The sequence below is a fragment of the Physella acuta genome, unplaced genomic scaffold (assembly GCF_028476545.2).
Source record: "Physella acuta isolate Inbredline_101_S28 unplaced genomic scaffold, ASM2847654v3 ptg001062l, whole genome shotgun sequence".
NCBI classification, from domain to species: Eukaryota; Metazoa; Mollusca; class Gastropoda; family Physidae; genus Physella; species Physella acuta.
In genome coordinates this window covers 390-16,448 of record NW_026732579.1, presented here as the reverse complement: position 1 = coordinate 16,448, position 16,059 = coordinate 390, and the positions used below count along the sequence as shown (strand labels likewise).

General features: G+C 37.9%; 1 long non-coding RNA gene across 1 annotated transcript; it reads right to left on the bottom strand.

Moving 5' to 3' along the window:
• Positions 1–13,186: 13,186 nt before the first annotated feature.
• LOC131955297 (uncharacterized) lies at positions 13,187–15,428 on the bottom strand. Its single transcript, XR_009388828.1, has 3 exons — positions 15,213–15,428; positions 14,650–14,811; positions 13,187–14,171 (listed from the first exon to the last, which is right to left on the bottom strand). It is a non-coding gene; the product is annotated as an uncharacterized LOC131955297 (long non-coding RNA).
• Positions 15,429–16,059: the final 631 nt, after the last annotated feature.

Here is a 16,059-nt window from a genome sequence, read left to right as displayed (position 1 = left end):
TGGTTTAAGTTTTTGATCATTGCTTGTGGTTTTAGTTTTTGATTATTTCTTCTGGTTTTAGTTTTTGATCAATGCTTCTGGTTTAAGTTTTTGATCAATGCTTGTGGTTTTAGTTTTTGATTATTTCTTCTGGTTTTAGTTTTTGATCATTGCTTGTGGTTTTAGTTTTTGATCATTGCTTCTGGTTTTAGTTTTTGATCATTGCTTCTGGTTTAAGTTTTTGATCATTTCTTCTGGTTTAAGTTTTTGATCATTGCTTGTGGTTTTAGTTTTTGATTATTTCTTCTGGTTTTAGTTTTTGATCATTGCTTCTGGTTTAAGTTTTTGATCATTGCTTGTGGTTTTAGTTTTTGATTATTTCTTCTGGTTTTAGTTTTTGATCATTGCTTGTGGTTTTAGTTTTTGATCATTGCTTCTGGTTTTAGTTTTTTATCATTGCTTCTGGTTTAAGTTTTTGATCATTGCTTCTGTTTTAAGTTTTTGATCATTGCTTCTGGTTTTAGTTTTTGATCATTGCTTCATGTTTAAGTTTTTGATCATTGCTTCTGGTTTTAGTTTTTGATCATTTCTTCTGGTTTAAGTTTTTGATCATTGCTTCTGGTTTTAGTTTTTGATCATTGCTTCATGTTTAAGTTTTTGATCGTTGCTTCTGGTTTTAGTTTTTGATCATTGCTTCATGTTTAAGTTTTTGATCATTGCTTCTGGTTTTAGTTTTTGATCATTGCTTCCGGTTTTAGTTTTTGATCATTGCTTCTGGTTTTAGTTTTTGATCATTGCTTGTGGTTTTAGTTTTTGATCATTGCTTCTGGTTTTAGTTTTTTATCATTGCTTCTGGTTTAAGTTTTTGATCATTGCTTCTGTTTTAAGTTTTTGATCATTGCTTCTGGTTTTAGTTTTTGATCATTGCTTCATGTTTAAGTTTTTGATCATTGCTTCTGGTTTTAGTTTTTGATCATTTCTTCTGGTTTAAGTTTTTGATCATTGCTTCTGGTTTTAGTTTTTGATCATTGCTTCATGTTTAAGTTTTTGATCGTTGCTTCTGGTTTTAGTTTTTGATCATTGCTTCATGTTTAAGTTTTTGATCATTGCTTCTGGTTTTAGTTTTTGATCATTGCTTCCGGTTTTAGTTTTTGATCATTGCTTCTGGTTTTAGTTTTTGATCATTGCTTCATGTTTAAGTTTTTGATCATTGCTTCTGGCTTTAGTTTTTGATCATTGCTTCTGGTTTTAGTTTTTGATCATTGCTTCTGGTTTTAGTTTTTGATCATTGCTTCTGGTTTTAGTTTTTGATCATTGCTTCTGGTTTTAGTTTTTGATCATTGCTTCTGGTTTTTGTTTTTGATCATTGCTTCTGGTGTAAGTTTTTGATCATTGCTTGTGGTTTTAGTTTTTGATTATTTCTTCTGGTTTTAGTTTTTGATCATTGCTTCTGGTTTAAGTTTTTGATCATTGCTTGTGGTTTTAGTTTTTGAATATTTCTTCTGGTTTTAGTTTTTGATCATTGCTTGTGGGTTTAGTTTTTGATCATTGCTTCTGGTTTTAGTTTTTGATCATTGCTTCTGGTTTAAGTTTTTGATCATTGCTTGTGCTTTTAGTTTTTGATCATTGCTTCTGGTTTTAGTTTTTGATCATTGCTTCTGGTTTAAGTTTTTGATCATTGCTTGTGGTTTTAGTTTTTGATTATTTCTTCTGGTTTTAGTTTTTGATCATTGCTTCTGGTTTAAGTTTTTGATCATTGCTTGTGGTTTTAGTTTTTGATTATTTCTTCTGGTTTTAGTTTTTGATCATTGCTTGTGGTTTTAGTTTTTGATCATTGCTTCTGGTTTTAGTTTTTGATCATTGCTTCTGGTTTAAGTTTTTGATCATTGCTTCTGGTTTAAGTTTTTGATCATTGCTTCTGGTTTTATTTAAACACTGAGTTAATGAGATCGTTTGTCTGACATAGTTATGCCCATCCCCTAGCTCAATACAATATAATATACTCTTGTGGTCAGTAATAAAATAGTCTCACTAATGAACGCAGTGTAAAGTTTTGTTTGTGTCTTTTAAGTGGCCGAACATCTAAGCTCGTCTGACCATTTCAGATTCACTCATTATTCTAGGGCTAGATCTAGGGTTATGAATTACGGTTAGAGCCAAGATTATGACTTAGGGTTAGAGCTAGGATTAACAGGCATTGCTAGAACTAGTATCATGGATTATCCTTGTTGACGACCCCACTATTACAACATTGTATACAGTGCGGAAAGATTGCTTGCTACCACAATTCATTGTTCATTACACAGAGTGTGTGCAACAATACGTGGCCTTCCGTGTGTACATTTTTTATACCACAGATATCTTTTAACCCGGCGACTGGGTGTAATCCACCCGGTGACGCTATATTTTTGCTTAAATCTCGAGTCTCGTTTTATAATTTTTTCTGGGTTTCATTCCCATCAATAAGGTGGTTGGGATGAACATATTGGAGGTTTTGAATTTAAATATAATGCGAAAAAAATTAAAATCTAAAATATATTTTGGTGCAGCAGTGAAAACGTTAGTTTAAACACGGCTATGGCCACTATGGGAACTCTGGAACAGGTTGGACTGGTGAGTCACAGGCGTATTATGGGATCTCTCACTTGAATGCAGGGGCGGAACTATCATGCCGTCAGACCACGCTATCCAGTGGGACCCATGTCTTTTAGGGGGACAAAAATTCATTTAAAAAAAACATTAAATGTTGTTTTATTACCAATTTTTAAATAACTTAGGTAATGGATTTGTAAAAATAAAACAACATACAAATCTATTACAGCATTGATTGTTATAAAGTTACAAACGCGCTATTGGTTAAAAAAACTTATTTAAAAAATCTACATGAGCTGTAATGTGAAAGATGGGCACGCGTTCAAATCACTTCCATGACTAACTGCTCTTCTTCAAATAGTCTAAAAAGGGTGAACATAAAGCTCATAAAATAACAATTTAAAAAGGCAATAGCTTCTCTTAATTATTACTTAAATAAGACACACCAAAGAAAGACAGCGTTAGAAAGAAATGTATTTGAAATAAATAAATAATATAAATACACCAACATATCAAGCTTCCGTGTTTATATAATTTTGATCGGCTTGCCAGATATGTAGTTACAACTTTTATAATTTTCACAATTTTTACGATTTTCACAATTTTTACAATTTTCACAATTTTCACAATTTTCACAATTTTCACAATTTTCACAATTTTTACGATTTTCACAATTTTTACAATTTTCACAATTTTCACAATTTTCACAATTTTTACAATTTTCACAATTTTCACAATTTTCACAATTTTCACAATTTTCACAATTTTTACAATTTTCACAATTTTCACATTTTTCACAATTTTCACAATTTTCACAATTTTCACAATTTTCACAATTTTCACAATTTTTACAATTTTCACAATTTTCACAATTTTCACAATTTTCACAATTTTCACAATTTTCACAATTTTCACAATTTTCACAATTTTCACAATTTTCACAATTTTCACAATTTTCACAATTTTCACAATTTTCACAATTTTCACAATTTTCACAATTTTCACAATTTTCACAATTTTCACAATTTTCACAATTTTCACAATTTTCACAATTTTCACAATTTTCACAATTTTCACAATTTTCACAATTTTCACAATTTTCACAATTTTCACAATTTTCACAATTTTCACAATTTTCACAATTTTCACAATTTTCACAATTTTCACAATTTTCACAATTTTCACAATTTTTACAATTTTCACAATTTTCACAATTTTCACAATTTTCACAATTTTCACAATTTTCACAATTTTCACAATTTTCACAATTTTCACAATTTTCACAATTTTCACAATTTTCACAATTTTCACAATTTTCACAATTTTCACAATTTTCACAATTTTCACAATTTTCACAATTTTCACAATTGTTAGGGTGCATGTAATCAGAAACACACATTTATTTTTTAATTAAAAGAAAGATATACACGTTTTTTTAGGCCGGAAATGAGTCGGTTGTCTCACGATGGACATATGGACATACTGCAACAGATTACTTTAAAATTTACTTAACAGTCTACTTATATATATATATATATATATATATATATATATATATATATATATATATATATATATATATATATATATATATATATATTCATGCATTGGAGCCTCTTTTTTTCTAGTTCCGCCACTGCATGAATGGACTGCATGAGGTAACTTCTATACGTGGGAGAGGAACATTTTTAAGAATCTGATAAGAACATTGTGTATTTAACCCTAGATTTCTATGTACCCGTGATACCTGGCTATCTGTGTACCGTATCGTTTCTAGGATGTGTGTACCAAACACCTTTTGAGAACTTCCTTGTTCTCCAGGAGGGGTGTGTCTAAAAAAACGTAACATGACCTTGTCGTCTCTCCAACTGGTTATTGTGTTACATTACCACCATCCCTACCCTTACCTACCATCATAGCTTCATCCATCATAGCTTCATCCATCATAGCTTCATCCATCATAAACTACCGTCTTCATCGTTGATTATGAAAAATATAATAACGTGAAAATTACACTTTATTTAAAATTATTTTTTCCATAAAGTCTCTACAGCCGTTTACCCCCCACATATACTCAAGTAAAAAGCTCCTTTTCATCTTTTCACCAACAATAACCTCCCCTGCCCCCACCTCCCCTGCCCCACCTCCCCTGCCCCACCTCCCCTGCCCCACCTCCCCTGCCCCACCTCCCCTGCCTCACCTCCCCTGCCCCACCTCCCCTGCCCCCACCTCCCCTGCCCCACCTCCCCTGCCCCACCTCCCCTGCCCCACCTCCCCTGCCCCACCTCCCCTGCCTCACCTCCCCTGCCCCACCTCCCCTGCCCCCACCTCCCCTGCCCCACCTCCCCTGCCCCACCTCCCCTGCCCCCACCTCCCCTGCCCCACCTCCCCTGCCCCACCTCCCCTGCCCCCACCTCCCCTGCCCCCACCTCCCCTGCCCCACCTCCCCTGCCCCACCTCCCCTGCCCCCACCTCCCCTGCCCCACCTCCCCTGCCCCCACCTCCCCTGCTGGTCTAACGCTTCTACTTATGTCACTGACTAGTTATAGAGGCTGGTCTAACGCTTCTACTTATGTCACTGACTAGTTATAGGGGCTGGTCTAACGCTTCTACTTATGTCACTGACTAGTTATAGAGGCTGGTCTAACGCTTCTACTTATGTCACTGACTAGTTATAGAGGCTGGTCTAACGCTTCTACTAATGACTAGTTATAGAGGTTGGTCTAACGCTTCTACTAATGACTAGTTATAGAGGTTGGTCTAACGCTTCTACTAATGACTAGTTATAGAGGTTGGTCTAACGCTTCTACTAATGCCAGGGACTGAAAGATTTAGCTGTGTAGCACATGATATGCATGGTTGATACACGAGAAAACAGGCTCGATTGTTTAAATGCAGTGGTGCATGACACGGTGTTACAAAAGTTTTATTTTTTTTAAGGTTTTACTTTGGTCACATTGTGGTTATGGGCCATGCTTGTAGCATAATTTTACCAACTCCAAATGTTATAGAGTGAAGAAAACCAAAGACTTTGCTATACACAAGTGAACGGTGACACAGGCCGATCTTATGTCACATAATGAGACCCCCCCCCCCCCCCCACATGACTATTTGCACGATCTTTCAACATATAAAGTCAAGCAACATTTAATTTTTCGGTTATTGAAAAAACAAAGCCTAAATGACTGAAGACAAAGAAATTGTGGCTTTAAATTATATTATATCGATCGGTTACTAATTTTATAAAAAAAAATAAACATAATTCATCAACTTTTCTTCAACATTATACCAAGGAGATCAGCATTTTAATAAGTTATCACATTTTTAAAACCGCCGTATAAAAACAGAATCAAACAGCAGTTTTTAAACAGCTGATGATGTAGTTATTTCACATTACTCTCTGAGCCCGAGCGGCCCACGAACCACCAGATTTAACAGTAAACCAGTGGCTCGTTCAAGCCGCTCCCTACAGTACCCGTGTTTCTGCCATGGTTATCGCCTGCGTGATTCACTTCCTGTTACGTCATAACCTTCAGCGTCGAGTCCCGTAAACTGCCTGGTATTGTATATTCGTAAATAACAGTAAGGGCTGAGGAAGCACTTCCAGTAGAGCTGAATAATGACATTTTTTTAAAAATTAAATTCTGAAAGTTTAAAAAATACCTGAAAATAAGTACCACTTCCGCTTATCGGAAATCGCTAAAAAGTTGAAAGACACCTACTTATTGGATCTGATATACATTTTTGAATTTTAGTTCTACGAACAGAAATACGCTCTCTCTCACACGTACACACGCACAGAGAGACACACACACACAGACACACACAGACACACACAGACACACACAGACACACACAGACACACACAGACACATACACAGACACACACACACGCACACACACACACAAAGACGAAGAGTGAAAAACCGAGTTTTTCCGACTCGTGAAGTTTTGAAACACCATGGTGTTCAAATCTCGATTGTAAACATTTGCTCGTCAAGTATAACTGAGTTTTACCGCTTCAGCCCAACATCAGCGAACACATCAGGATTAGATGTGTAAACATCAAACACATCAGGATTAGATGTGTAAACATCAGAATAAAAGCCTTATTATGTCTTCAACTTGCACGGCATTGTAACACTTGTTGGTCTAGAGACGGCCCTGACTTAAAGTTCCCACGCCAATGTTTATGTCCCCGGTACAGTTGATCAGGAATATAGTACGGTGTGCCTGAGGGCAAAGCGAGATGGCTCTTAAAAAACCATTCTTTTAGAACACGATGCATGTTGGCAGGATTCTTAAATGGTCCAAGGTTTCAATTTAAAGTACTAGATGTAAGTCTTAAAATCTTGTCAATCGCAAGCTAGCAACGGTATAAGGCCACATTATACTGATGATATGTAAACCACATGTAATATAACACTAACCTTTAACCTGACGCTGAATTAATTCTAGAAACAATATATAAATCTAAGACAAATTAATTTAGCGAACCAAGTGACGTAGCATGGTGCACTGAAATAATATCATAGAAAAAAGTCATAGGAAAAAGTCGAAGGAAAAAGTCACAGGAAAATGTCACAAGAAAGTCACAAGAAAAAGTCACAGAAATTTCTAGTCTGTAAATATGGGCGGCGTTTACTAACAAAGTAAAGAAAAAATATGACATCACAATTTATACGGCAACCTCACGTTTTGTTAGAAATATGATTGGAATATTATAGAAATGTAAATACTAATGTTAAAAATATAAACACACACACACACACACACACACACACACATATATATATATATATATATATATATATATATATATATATATATATATATATATATATATATATATATATATATATATATATATATATATTCAAATACAAATGAACACAAATCTTAAAACATGATTTCATGTATAAATATAAGTTTGAATAGCTTCCTATGTGTGACGATTAGTCAGATAAATAGAGACACTCCGTTCCCTTGAGTCAACATATAAGGGATGTTTTATCGCTGAAATGTTTACACTCACAAAAATGTTTCAAATATGTGTCAACGTATTAAGGTAAGGTGGTAAGTGGGTGGTTAGGAAAAGATGGTGAAGAGGTGATGGGGGGGGGGTATTCAAGATTATAAAGGTAGGTGAAGCATTCAAGTAGAGGTATGGATATAAATGTAATAAAAAATTCTTATTCATTGCAACTGTATCTTATATCTCATTTAATAATGAACGACTGTCATTGGATTTAACATAAATGTCGTTTGTATTTGTACAGTTAAGTCCAAAGAATAAACTTTAATGTCGTTTGTATTAGGGTGTAGCGTTAAGTGCAACATATGAGTGACATTTGCAGAAAAATTGACATGGGCAAAATATAATAATAATGTTTACAAAACATATTGCCTGCTGTCTGCTGATAACGTGAAATAATCTCTAGCCCACTAGAAAAGACAGTTAATCTCTAGCCCACTAGAAAAGACCGTTAATCTCTAGCCCACTTAGAAAAGACCGTTAATCTCTAGCCCATTAGATAAGACCGTTAATCTCTAGCCCACTAGAAAAGACCGTTAATCTCTAGCCCACTAGATAAGACCGTTAATCTCTAGCCCACTAGAAAAGACCGTTAATCTCTAGCCCACTAGAAAAGACAGTTAATATCTAGCCCACTAGACAAGACAGTTAATCTCTAGCCCACTAGAAAAGACCGTTAATCTCTAGCCCACTAGATAAGACCGTTAATCTCTAGCCCACTAGACAAGACAGTTAATCTCTAGCCCACTAGAAAAGACCGTTAATCTCTAGCCCACTAGAAAAGACAGTTAATCTCTAGCCCACTAGAAAAGACCGTTAATCTCTAGCCCACTAGATAAGACCGTTAATCTCTAGCCCACTTAGACAAGACCGTTAATCTCTAGCCCACTAGGAAAGACAGTTAATCTCTAGCCCACTTAGACAAAAACGTTAATCTCTAGCCCACTAGAAAAGACAGTTAATCTCTAGCCCACTAGAAAAGACAGTTAATCTCTAGCCCACTAGAAAAGACCGTTAATCTCTAGCCCACTTAGACAAGACCGTTAATCTCTAACCCACTAAGACAAGAGCGTTAATCTCTAGCCCACTTAGTCAAGATCGTTAATCTCTAGCCCTACCCCTACAGCCAATACACCAGATACATGTTTACTCCAACCAGTGCGGCCATATCCCCTACCAGTACAGCCCTACCCCCCCCCCAGCACAGCCCTACCCCCACCAACACAGCCCTCCCCTACAAGTACAGCCCTACCCCCACCAACACAGCCCTCCCCTACAAGTACAGCCCTACCTCCACCAATAAAGCCCCACCCCCCCTTTACAGTACAGCCCAACCCACCAGTACAGCCCTACCCCCCTTCAGCACAGCCCTACCCCCCAACAGTACAGCCCTACCCCCTACCAGTACAGCCCTACCCCCTACCAGTACAGCCCTACCCCCCACCAGTACAGCCCTACCCCCCTTCAGCACAGCCCTACCCCCCAACAGTACAGCCCTACCCCCTACCAGTACAGCCCTACCCCCCAACAGTACAGCCCTACCCCCCTTCAGCACAGCCCTACCCCCCAACAGCACAGCCCTACCCCCCAACTGTACAGCCCTACCCCCCAACAGCACAGCCCTACCCCCCAACAGTACAGCCCTACCCCCCAACAGCATAGCCCTACCCCCCAACAGTACAGCCCTACCCCCACCAGCACAGCCCTACCCCTCAGTTCAGCCCAACCCCCCAGTACAGCCCTACCTCCCCCCACCAGTGCAGCCCTACCCCCCCCCCCCCCACCCTTATACCCCTACCCCTAGAGCCAGTAGACCAGCGACAAGTTCTGATCGACAAAATTATATCGATCCCGTCGAAGAAAAATTTACAGCCGCCTGCAGTCAATCGTTTGGGATATGTGGGGACATGTCTAGACACCCAAAATGTTCGCTGGCCGCACAGTCGTCTGCTAATGATTGTTCCCTGCGAAAACTTTTGTCTGAGATCTAAGACTTCATGTTTTAGTTTCCATTTATGTCAACAAATGAAAAATATTAGACAATACTTTTGGAAATGTTCTATTCATTGTTATTGTGATAACAGTTGAATGTTGCCCGAAAAAAACACCCAGTGTACACGTTTAAATCAAGTTCAAAACAGGCCAAAAGAACTGGATGGACAAGAGGGACAACGGACAGTGGTGAGTACATATTTTGATCTCTTACTCCGCTGTTTTTTCTCTCTCCAGCTGTCTCAACTTAACATACCATGTGATCTCTTCGCTCAAATAAGACAAATCGACCACTCTACTGGTTATATGGAATGGGTTGGATGTAGACTTAAAAAATGTTCAGTACAGAAATTTTTGATTGACTTTTGATTGTAGCATATTCGGTGGCTAATCCATTTACTAAAAATCTTTGAATAAATGAAAATGACAATGAACAAACAGAACTGAAAAGATATTAGTTAAGCATATGCTGATTCTAAAGTGATAGCTAAAGGTTTCATTATTTTTATCTTTCTTCTTTAAATAAAATTGTGTATACATCTAAAACATCTAACATATTATTTTCAAAAAAAGTCTGTATCAAGTTCTCCATATATCGCTGAAGATATTTTTCTCATATCCCGTGAAAATATAATATTTTGCTGACAGAGAGACAGAAGTGCGCACATGAATTTATATATTAGGAAAAGAAAATCTCTACGTTTCACTCACGTACTTTACTGTTCTATGCCTTCGCTTCCAGAGTTTCTTCCGGGCATCTCTTCGGGGGGGGGGGGGGGGGGGGGGGGGGGGGGGGGGGCTCCGGGGGAAAGTCTACTGCTCGCCTCCGAACGAAATAGAATTTATATAGATAATATATGTATACTTTTAACAGTGTCCGCTCCTCCCCCTTCCCCCCGAAAATTTTAGTCGCCCCCCCCCCCCCTCCCCGAAAATCTCAAGTGCCCCCCCCCCCCCGGAGAAAATAGTCTGGAATAAACACTGTTCGCTTCACTGTTACATGTGCATAAAGAATACTTCCCTCTATATTTACACGTTGTGTTTGCTGACATAAATAGTATACTCTACTTGTCCAGTTATCTATTTAACAAAATGCAATGACGTCATGCGCGGTGACGTTATGAGCTCGTCAAACAAAAGGGGACTTAATTGCTACCGTTAACTCTTCCTGATATATTATTAACAGTATCATACCATAACAACATTGGGAACTTTTATATTACTTACATAGAACTTATAGTAAGCAAGCGCCGGGTTATGTACCCTTTAAGCATTACAGACAACCGCATTTATTCTTTACGACAAACTTTTACAACAGGTTACCATTCTTGAGATAAGTACTACGTTAAGGCTTGCCAAATTTCTGTCACTGAGTTAGCTCTGTTATTTAAAATGCAAGCATTGACAATGCTTTGTATAGAAGACACTCAATGGAGAGAAATTAAAAACACACACATCGCTTACCTTAACACCACACGCCTACACACCACAAAGCACAAACCTGCAACTCACAAATCAAACATCTACACGCCACAAACCTGCAACTCACAAATCAAACATCTACAAGCCACAAGCCTATATACTACTAATCAATCCATCTTTCTATAGCCCATGGGGTCGTTGGGCAGTTGATTTTCTTATAATTTTCCAGCATTTGTCTCTGCAATGTGCTGCTCTGTCTAGTTCTACAACAAGCGGCTCAGTCCAATCTTTCATGTCATCCACCCAATAACGTCTTTGTCTTCCCCGTTTACTCCCCCCCCCCGGCACCGTGCCTAGCATTATGGTTTTGGATAGGCTATAGGTTCTTGCAACATGTCTATACCATCTCAATTCCATTGCATTTTCAAAAGGACCAATCGTATTAGTTATCCTATTCGTACTTTTTCATTTGTTATGTGATCTCTGTATGAGATCTCATGGAGTCTGCGTAGCCACCTGTTTCAAGGGCCTGAATTCTGTTCTAGAGGTTTGCTTTGGGGGTCCATGCCTCGCTTCCATACATGTAGACAGACATGACCAATGACCGCATGAGTTTAACATTTTGTTACAAGAGTTTGTGTTTGTCATCCAAAGTTCTACTTAACTTACTTTGTGACAGTGGCGTCGCTAGGTCGGGTGTCACCAGGTGCGGCACCTCATTGCATCACCCCCCCCACTATAGGAAAGAAAGTACTATATATATATATATATATATATATATATATATATATATATATATATATATATATATATATATATATATATATAGTTTCCATTAGTGTGTCCCCCTCCCATTTCGCCAAGTGGCGTCAATCTGTGCACACATTATTTTAATCAACTCATGAATTCAAGTAGAAAAGGCAACGCGTACTTAAAACACTTTTGATCGGGTAAAAATCCTATTTCTTCAATATATTTTGAACATTTTTTGTTTTGCTGTCGCCCCCCCCCCCCCCCTCATCTCCGAAATGGTGTCTCTTGGTGCAGTCCGCACCCTCCCCCCCCCCCTCTCCTCCATCGCCTTACGATGTGGTGTTGTTTGGGCGTTTGTTCCTTCATTCCCTCATCTGATAGGACGGAGACAGGCTACTTGATTCGGTCAACTCTCTCCCAACTATGGACAGTTACCTGTAGATCTACCACAACACCGTTTGGACTGTTGGTCATGAACGATAACCTCGCCATATGTTGTTGATGTTGTGACCAATCTGTTTACTAATTCCACCAACTCTCCTTCACTGCCTGCTATGACATCTATGCCATCAACGAAGCGTAGCAGTATACTAAAAACATACACTTAACTGATATTCGCCATATCAAATATCATCGACAAATCTGGTCTCAACAATCTACATTAAGTAAACATGAATTTGTACACTTTGTAAATTCCATAAATTGATCGAATGTACTTGTGTTCTATAGATGGTGTAGGCCCTATAAGCGTTTCTTCCAGACTTTTTTCTCCGGGGGTGCACTTGAAATGTTTTTTTATTTGGGGGGGGGGGGGGGGGGGCGGACTTAAATTTCGGGGGGGGGGGGGCGAACACTGTTAAAAGTATATATTTTTTTTAATATAAATTCCATATCGTTCGGGAGGGGGGGGGGGCGAAGAGGTGTATGGAAGAAACTCTGACCCCCCCCCCCCCCCATCTGATATCGACTGGATGTGTTGGTGACATTCTAGTGCTACCAGCAATTATTTTGTTTCCTGTTTAACATAAATCCAAGTCTATTTGCACCACTCTCCTAAACCTGCCTTTTTGAAACTTTGCAAATGTGTCTAAATGATGACAGTAGGCCTACATACGTTTCATTTTATAATTTTAATATTAAAAACTTTTTAGAAAAATAATTAGTTATGACACACAAAGCAAGTAGCAAAAACATACACTGCAGCTAACAAAACTACATATAAAGAATAGTTTTTTAAAAATTCTAAATAGCTACGTTTGAAAAAAAAAATTGTCTTGAAACACAGTAATTGGAAAATTTAACAAAGTAAATTAAAAAGATGGCTTTACAAGCTTGTCCACACAAAAAAATTATCCCAAGTCGAGGCCTGTGTGTTAAGTGTTTTCTGTAACACATTTATATGGTGTATGGACGGTGGTCCGAAATTGGTGTTTTGTTTCGTTGAGTTCTGTTTGTTTTGTATGTCTTGAGTGTTTTGTCTAGATCTAGATTCTGGTTTTTTTATAATAACTTTTGGTTCCATATTTATTATTTTGTTAAATAAATGTTATATTATTGTTAAAGCTTTTTTTTGTTTTCATTATTTAGACTAAGGTTAGGTTATTAACCAGTCTGGGTTTATCCAGGCTTGCACTGACCGGACAGTAGTTAGTTAGATAAGCCTAGAAGGATAGATTTAAGGTATCCCCCCTAGCAGGGCTTACATATATAAGAAAGTTAATATAACAAAGTAAATTATCATATGTGGCCTTACATACTTGTATATAAAAAGTTGACATAAAGTAAATTATCTATGTGGCCTTACATACTTGTATATAAGAAAGTTGACATAAAGTAAATTATCTTGTATGGCCTTACATGCTTGTATATAAGAAAGTTGACATAACAAAGTAAATTATCTTATGTGGCCTTACATGCTTGTAGTTAAGGAAGTTAACATAACAAAGTAAATTATCTTATGTGGCCTTACATGCTTGTATATAAGAAAGTTAACATAACAAAGTAAATTATTTTATGTGGCCTTACATGCTTGTATATAAGAAAGTAACATAACAAAGTAAATTATCTTATGTGGTGTTACATGCTTGTAGTTAAGAAAGTTAACATAACAAAGTAAATTATCTTATGTGGCCTTACATGCTTGTATATAAGAAAGTTAACATAACAAACATGGTGCATAAAACTAAGTCAGTAGTTTGTATGCTAGCGACACCAGCCAGGTCTAGGGTCAAGGTCAGGGAATTGTTCCCGTCAATGGCCGCCAGCTGTTTCAGCGTTGTAGATCTGTATGGCCGGGGACAGGGCGGTGACGGATAGCGTGTCTGTTGTATCCGTGGTATTTGTTGTATCCACATCTCTCTTCCGGCGTCCGGTTAGCGGCTTGTTGGTGGTGCATGACCTGGTCACATGATTAGCCAAATTAGATTTGAATAGATAATGAAGATATATATATTTTGTAGGAACACTGAATATACATTGCTTTTTTTTTAGATTAACAATATCTATTATATGTATAACGGGCCGACCCGCCGCTATTTAGTTGTTTTATTTTCTACTTTTCAGTAATTTATAATTTGTGAATTTAGGGGGTGACACCAAGGCAAAAAATAGCAAAATATATAGAGAAAAATGATAATTCCACTTAATTAAGTGATTAATTCGAGTGTTAAATAGTCTTTTAAGAGGTGCAAATCGAAAGTTTGAGGGGGGGGGGGGGTGCAAATCGAAAGTTTGAGGAGGGGTGCAAATCAAAAATTGAAAGTTTGTTCCCGGGAAGGGTCACTACGCCTCTGGAGGGTGACACCATTAAGTGTCAAATTTGTTTGGAAATCGTGACAAGGTCGTGACAAAATTGTCATTCAGAGTGTCATACTGACCTGTCACACCTGGCACTGGTGTCACTGGACAGCAGATGATGACGTCACATCTAATGTAGACCTGCGAGTAGCCAGGCGGATCTGGAAGGCTTTGTACCTGAACCCCACCATTGTGTTGTTGATGGGGTACACGGACACGTTCATGGGTCGTAGTTCGGGCACCTGCAAGTATACAGATACACACGGATGGCTGGATATATGGATGGATAAACAGGTGGATGGCTGGATAGATGGATGGATAAACAGGTGGATAGATGGATAGATAAACAGGTGGCTGGGTGGATAGATGGATGGATAAACAGGTGGATGGGTGGATACATAAATGGATAAAAAGGTGGATGGGTGGATAAATGGATGGATAATTAGGTGGATGGCTAAATAGATGAAGGGATTAGATAAGTGGTATGTTGGTTGACGGATGGGTAGGTAGACAGTTTAGTCACTGGATGACCGGTGTATGTTGGTGTTTGAAAACGTGAATTAATAGGTTGATAGATAGAGCTTAATTGATGGGTCGGTGAAGGGATCATTAATATTAGTGGCACAAACAACTTTGAACTTACTTTGCATTAATAATGTTCTCAGTCGGAATGACCACATTGTTTTGTGTGGGGGTCGCCTGGCAGTTGGTGAGGACTAGACGGAGAGCTGCACCCTATCTTGCTGGGGTCGTTAGTGACCACCTTGACCCCCACATACACCCAGCTATTGATGTTGACCACAAACGGCCTGTCATTGATCGGGGCGGGAGTAGGCTGAGTTTCTGAAGAAGCTGATCGTTATCTGTTGACAGAGTGGGGTTCTATTATAAAAAAAAAATTAATGACACACTTCAGAGCTTTTCTTTTTTTGTGTTGAGCGTAAAAATGATCACATTCTAAAGATGGGGTAGTTAGACACAGGGGTGAATTAATGGATCCCTGGAGGGGCATATTTTAGGGCCTCTGTAAAAAAAAACCTCTCCCCCCGACACACTATATATTGTGTGTATATATATATATATATATATATATATATATATATATATATATATATATATATATATATATATATATACAAACCGTTACAGGTTAGGCTTTGCTCCAGCCATTTATAACCAAGCCTAAATCTAAATATTAATGGAGATATGTTTTGTTACAAACTTTTTTAAGAAACAATAATTAATAAAAAACGTTCTAATTACAAGATTTTATGTAATAATGCACTAAAAAGTAGAAAATAAATTACACACTACTATTTAAATCAGAATTTCTTCAATGCCCCCCCCCCCCGACCTTCGAATAAAGTCTACCGCCCACCGAACAAAATGAAATTTATATAGAAATATATGTACTCGTGTCCCCCCCCCCCCCGAAAAATGTTGACCGCCCCCCGAAAATATCAATTTCCCTCCCGACCCTCCCCAATAGA